The sequence below is a fragment of the Neophocaena asiaeorientalis genome, unplaced genomic scaffold (assembly GCF_003031525.2).
Source record: "Neophocaena asiaeorientalis asiaeorientalis breed wild unplaced genomic scaffold, Neophocaena_asiaeorientalis_V1.1 scaffold243, whole genome shotgun sequence".
In the NCBI taxonomy this organism is placed as follows: Eukaryota; Metazoa; Chordata; class Mammalia; order Artiodactyla; family Phocoenidae; genus Neophocaena; species Neophocaena asiaeorientalis.
In genome coordinates this window covers 176,749-182,535 of record NW_020173113.1, presented here as the reverse complement: position 1 = coordinate 182,535, position 5,787 = coordinate 176,749, and the positions used below count along the sequence as shown (strand labels likewise).

The 5,787-nt window shown below is 44.2% G+C and overlaps 1 protein-coding gene across 2 annotated transcripts in view; it reads left to right on the top strand.

Moving 5' to 3' along the window:
• The first annotated feature begins 2,345 nt into the window (after positions 1–2,345).
• Positions 2,346–5,787, top strand: part of JADE3 (jade family PHD finger 3) — a 142,538-nt gene continuing 139,096 nt past the window's right edge. Inside the window, exons 1-2 of one of the 2 annotated variants that reach the window (XM_024743542.1) lie at positions 2,346–2,475; positions 2,941–3,031. The gene's annotated coding sequence lies outside the window, so the exon portion shown is untranslated. Of the gene's footprint in view, positions 2,490–2,940; positions 3,032–5,787 lie in introns of both variants that reach the window. The other variant, XM_024743543.1, reaches the window with a different exon arrangement.

Sequence of the window (5,787 nt, the reverse complement as noted above, 5' to 3'; positions counted from 1 at the left end):
ACTTTCCCTCCCCCTCGCGTCATTGTTCCGGCGCTCCGGGTCCGGATCCGCGGTGAGCGCCGGGCGGTCCGGGGGCGGGGGTGGCGAAAACGGGAGGGCTTTGCCAGTCTTATGGGAAAAATTTCCCATCGCTGGGCAAGGCAAAGTTAACTTTTCTCCAGCAATCGAGTTGGTTTTATTCCCTCCGCCGTGGGGCAATCGATTAAAAAAAAAGAAAAGATAGCCTTCCTCCAATCTTTTTCTCTCGCTTTTCAGAGCCACTGCTTCGGTGAAGTCTGGCTTTAAATTGCACCGGGCAACCTGCGTTTATTATTTGTGAGGAGGAAAGGGGGGGGCGGGATTTCGAGTGTGTGACCGTAATGGTGGTATGTGAAGGCATGTTTAAAAGTTGGTATCATTGTGTAGCCCTGGGACATATGCAGCTCCTAAGCATTTGGCAAGAAACTTGTTTGGCCGCTTCTCTGGATTTCTGAGTTGCAAGGAAATCCATGGTCTCAGATGTTCGAGAGATTGTTTTTGATGTGAGATCCGTTGATCTGTGAAGCTGAGGATGAGGTCCCCGTGTCGTCCCCCCCGCGTCCCCCCACCCCCCTGCCGTCTGATTGTGTAAGAAATCAAAACCGTGTTGATGGTGATTCCAGTGGCCTGGAGGGAAAGGCGACCTCATTCCCTGATACAGATAACTGTCTGCTTCTCTCAAAACTGGCAAAGTAATGGAAAATAATTTAGGTAAAGACTGGTTGCACAACATCTTGGCTTAGTTTAAGCAACCCAGAATCCACTTTCTCAGAGTAGTTCTCTTAAATACCTTCCCTGCAGCCATTTCTTGTCAGCCTGGGGGTGAAGGCGGGGTGTGAGAAAGGAGTCGGCCTGAACAAAGCATCGCGTTTTTATTTAATACTTTCATAACATCTGTAAACAATGGGAATGTGGATCCCAGGCCTCTGTACCTTTTGAATAGTGTAGTTCTCATGCTTTTATAGTATCATGTGATTACTCTCTGGATAAGTGAAAATGTGTTTTTTTTTCTCTTTTGTTTAGCCTAGGAGTATTCTACCTCTATAACATATCATTTTCTTTTTCATTTAAAGTGAGCTCTAAATTTAAATACTTGAACTGTAAAAGGATAATGACTCTCTCCAAGGGTGAGAGAATTACATGAGATCTCAGTCTTGGCTACCATCATTGACACCTTTTCTTCACCTATGCTCTTCTCTACAGTTTTGTTTGCTAGAGAAGTGCTCTTAACCCAGTATTGGTGCCTTGACAGTTTCTTGCATTCTTCATCCAGTCAGTTCTGGAATACTCAGGGGTCCTGGTCTGGTTCTAGAACCCACACTTTCGTTCTCCCACTTTTCTGAGTCGTGTTGCTGTGCCTTGGCAGTGTGGTAAATGCCTTCTCACCTGTAGGAGTTGGTGAATCTTGTTCACAGGTAGGGGAAAGTGAAGAAGGGCCTCCCACTCCTACCTGAAGTGTTTGTGATCATCTGGCCTCCGGGAGTGACTTGGAAGCAGCCTTAGGGGTGACCGGGACCCACCTTCTAGCCTGTAGAGAGTTCCCAGGAGCAAGAAAGGTGATGGTGCAGGGCTGTCATCATAGTTGAGATGTATGAGTTAGCAAAAGTTGAAATATTTAAGAACAAAGGATGTTGAAGGCTGTAGGTTGAGTATGATCTCCTTTGGTAATGCTTGTCTTTTCCCTCCTTTGTGTTCCACTGACCCTAACAACCCATTTCTACCCTAAGCTACACGAAAGCATTTCTTCTTTTTGCACGCTACTTTGAGGTCTGGCTGGAACTGAGCAAGTATTTTGGGGGAGGCAGAAGGCATTGGGTGTTTTTGAGGACATGGCATTACAAAGGACTCTAACAAGCCTTGATCAGGGATACAGAGGTTTAATATTATCATAGGACATAATGTACCTACCTCCTCATAGAGCTTACACAAAACAGGAGCTGAGGAAGGTAGAGATCATATGCTGGTTTACATTAAGAAAATCTCTCATCAGGGGATAACTTACTGTGACCTTTACTTATCTCACCTTATAAGTGAGGGGTGAGTATTGGGTGACACCCATGTGGCACTTTGCTGAAATGGCTAATATGGGACACTTGAATGGTTTACAAGTTTCTACTTGTTGTTCCACTTACAGTGACTGGGAAAGCTGAAGCATTCTGGTTTGTGGGGTGGGGAAGGTCTAGGATGAGTAGGTAGAAGTGATGAACGAATAAAAGGGTGCTAGCAAGTGGTCATTACAGACCAAGTAACTACTAGCTTTGAGTTTTCTGTTTTCTGGAATCTTTGTGACTCCCCCATGGTTATTTTTGCCTCCTTCCTGTAGATCTCTCCATAGACAACAGCAGCAAAGCTCTTACCATTGAAACTGCCTCTGTGCTTCTCTTGCTGGGGACAGTGAGCAAGAAGCGTCCTGGGGAGAATTTGCCTGACCCTACAGCTGAGCTTGGGAAAAAGAAAGTAAGAACTCAAAGGTAGCCGACTGAGGAAAGTAGGGGGCCTGGTGTGGGGAAATAGTACTGGGGCATTTTCCAATGGGAGATACCTGTATGTTCATTAGTGCTCTTCAAGCAGTAAATAATTTAATCTCTGTCCCAACCCAGAAGCCGTGGCTGAGCCCTGTTACCTAAGGGGCTTTTTGTTGGCTGATAGGCAAGGAAACCCGAGTCTGGAGTGTGTTTTTTGGAACAGCTGACAAGAGAATATGGTACCAGCATGGCCAGTACACTAGACCTTGTGTGTTGCAATCTCCTGGGAAATTTTTTTTTTAGATTTTCAAAACTTCTTATTTTGACACAATTAGAAAAAAAGTTGTAAGAATAGTACAAAGAACTCCTTTATTCCTTTCAGTCAAGGTCACCGTTTACTAACAGTTTGTTCCCATTTGCCTTATCATTTGCTCTTTCTGTTTCTTTTTATGAACAGTTTGAGAGTAACCATTGAGAGATTGGTATTTGTCAAAGGCATCTGCACAGAGGGTGGCCCAGGTGCAGCTGTGGGGTGCAGCAGAACATTGGTGAGTGAAATCTACCTAAAGCTGTAAAGCACGCATTTGTAAATTATATGGAATCTCTGGTGCTACATATAGAAATCAGTATCAATTGTAAAAGTGGTTAATGTAAACTCCCCTTTTGTCAGCATTTTCGTCAAGTTTGTTCTTAGCTCTGCCAAGCTTTAATAGTTATGAAAATCCATTCCACCACTCCCCCAACTTTGCACCTATAATATATTCTTGAACATTTTCATTTAATTTATTTAGCAAGCATATATTTGCTAGGGGTATAAGAGGTGAAAGATATTCATCTCCTTGAGAGCTCAACATCCAGTGGAAAGGTAGTAAGGAAATCTATCACCTCAATCAAGGGGAAGGGTATTGTGCTAAAGGGGTTTACAGGGGTAATTGGAACAGCAAGCTGGTTAAGGATTTGAAGAGTTAGATACCTGGGAGTCATTTGGGAAGTATGTGAATGTGAAGATCCATCTTTTGTGAGGCTTGCTGCTCTTAGATGACAAGGTTCATGAGTTAGGGAAGCCTTTGGTGTCATATCCAACACAGACTGTGGGGTCATGCCAACTTGCATTTTAATCCACCACTTGATTTTGACCAGTTACTTAACTTCACCATGCCTCAATTTCTTCATCTGCCAAACCACACCTCCGAGATAATAATTAATTGAGGTAATAATTGCTCTGTTGGGCTTCCCTGGTGGCGCAGTGGTTGAGAGTCCGCCTGCCGATGCAGGGGACACAGGTCGTGCCCCGGTCCAGGAAGATCCCACATGCCACGGAGCGGCTAGGCCCGTAAGCCATGGCCGCTGAGCCTGCGTGTCCGGAGCCTGTGCTCCGCAATGGGAGAGGCCACAACAGTGAGAGGCCCGCATACCGCAAAAAAAAAAAATAATAATAAAAATAATTGCTGTGTAAACATTCATTTCGTCTTCTCTTCAAAAAATACAGTATGGGGGGAATAGCATGAAAGGTACTAAGTATTAAGGTGAAATCCAAGGAGGTGTTTCTATTTTTCTGCAAATAAATATCTAATTACTAATTGTACTGAGTTGTGATGGAGATTACTGTGAGATAATAGCAATAACAGCAGCGATGATTTGTTAACCATTTCTTGTGTGCTAAGCACTGTGTTAAGTGCTTATCACAGGGTATCTTTCTGAGGCTCAAAGAGGTGAAGCAAAGGTAACGTGCCTAAGGTCACACAGCAGGTAAGAGGTAGAATGCTTCTGAGAGGGAGATCAGCAAGGTGCCCTGGAGCCTGAAGGATCAGCAGGAAAAAACAAGGTAAAAGTCAGAGAGAAGGGATTGCTAGGCAGAGGGAACAACAGGTGTTGTAAGGGCACTGAGATGGGAGAGAGATGTAGAAAGAATCCACAGAGATTTGGCTAGGACCTGGGGAAAGAGATGAGATAGGCAGGGGAAAATTGACAGGGCCTTATGGGACCTCATTAAGGAGCTTGTGTTTTATTCCAAGGACTGGGGGAGGCTGCTGGAAGGTGTTTTTCAGTGTGTGTGTGTATTTAATCCAGAAAGGCATCTAGTGAGGCCTAAACAAAAGCGGTTTAAGAGAGTCATTTCCCTTTCAGTGTCCCACTTTGTGATCCAATAGAGGCAGTGTTTCTGGCCTAAATGTGTAGATCTTTTTTTTTTTTTTGGCTGCGTCGGGTCTTAGTTGCAGCACACAGGCTTCGTTGAGGCAGGCGGGATCCTCTGTTGCGGCACGCGGGCTCCTCTCTAGTTGCAGCGTGCGGGTTTTCTCTCTCTAGTAGTGGTTTGCGGGCTCCAGAGCACGTGGGCTCTGTAGTTTGAGGCACACAGACTCTCTAGTTGTGGTGCACGGTCCTAGTTGTCCTGCGGCATGTGGGATCTTAGTTCCCTGACCAGGGATCAAACCCATGTCCCCTGCATTGGAAGGCGGATTCTTTACCACTGGACCACTAGGGAAGTCCCATGTGTAGATCTTAAACAATTTTTACTGCCCACCATTAACATGGCTAAAAAGAGTTGCTGTGATGCTGGAAGAAGCTGGTCCTGTAGAATGCTTCTAGAAGGAGGTTTAATTGGGCTCTTATATCTGATGCTTTTTAGGCTGCATTAAGGGAGCTCTTTCAGCTTTCACCAAGCCCTGTCAAATGGGAAAAAAAGTAGAATTGAAGGAAAAAGTGATTCCTGGAAACCTGAGTTGTTGTTCATGTTAGAAATGGAACTGTTGAATATATAAGACTTTGGCTTAAATATATCATGATAAAGATGCTTCAGTGACTAAATGGAAATTTTTTGTGGCGTGTGTGTGTGTGTGTGTGTTTGGTGTGTGCCATCCATGATGGCAGACAGTGCATTTGTGAGAATCTGGGAAGACTGATGATTTTTTTCAATACTTATATATTTATTTATTCTCATCCAGGTACTGCAGGTTTTTCTGTTTGAAACTATTTCTTATGTGCAGAGTAAACTTCATAGGGAAAATCAGTGTTCTTTTCCCCTTTCCATATGTAGTGGACCACAAACATATTTACTTTGAAGTAGCCTATGTCAATTAGCTTTTCCTTCTTTTTTTTTTTTTTTTTTTTTTTGATGGGGGGAGGTGTGGAGCTGGTTTGGGAACCTAACTGCAGAGTCTTTGGCGCTTGATTTCTACCCCAGCCTCAGCCTTCCACTCTCTAGTTTGCATGCTCCTACGAAGACTATGACCTGGGAACGAATGGGAGCTTTGCCTCAGTTCTTGGTTCCCTACTCAACATCTTGCTCTTTTTTTTTTTTTTT